We start from the raw sequence: 617 nt of genomic DNA on the forward strand, positions 1-617 counted from the left end.
TAAACTGAAGGCTTGGTTTTTTTTTTAAAGAAGGCACTCCTAACACAGATACTGGTGCAGGCTAGCCATTGCAGAACATCTTCATTTGTCAGTAAGGCTTTGAAACCACCAGAATATCCCTGGCTATTGTTTGTGAAGATATTGTGAAAGCAGACAGTCAGTCTTGCATGAGCCAGAAAAAGAACCAGGTATTAAATTGAATTCCAGTTTTACCTTAGCAATAGAGTTATTTTATCCCATTTCCCCTCTGAATTCTAATCAATTTTAAAGAGAGAGGGATGGAAAGCCGTCATTTTATATGTTTAGCACTATAACTGATGTCTGCAAATATTATGTGTTCAAAACTGTTTCTTGACTTTATTGACACTTCCCAATATATAGTGTTTAAAATTTTGTCCTGAAAGCCAAATTCTCCAATCTAAGCCAGATCTTTAAGTAGTGGCTTCACTTTTGTATGTACCACAATAATAACAATACAGTAAAAATAATTATAATGTGTATATGAGAACCATCAAGTACAAAGGTGTTCACTTTGGTGAGAGCAGCTGTAAATTTAAACAAAGGTTGATTTGTGTCTGTGTATGATGAGTATATAGACGTATATACATTTCTTATCC

This window comes from Pterocles gutturalis, unplaced genomic scaffold, assembly GCF_000699245.1.
Source record: "Pterocles gutturalis isolate BGI_N339 unplaced genomic scaffold, ASM69924v1 scaffold33156, whole genome shotgun sequence".
In the NCBI taxonomy this organism is placed as follows: domain Eukaryota; kingdom Metazoa; phylum Chordata; class Aves; order Pterocliformes; family Pteroclidae; genus Pterocles; species Pterocles gutturalis.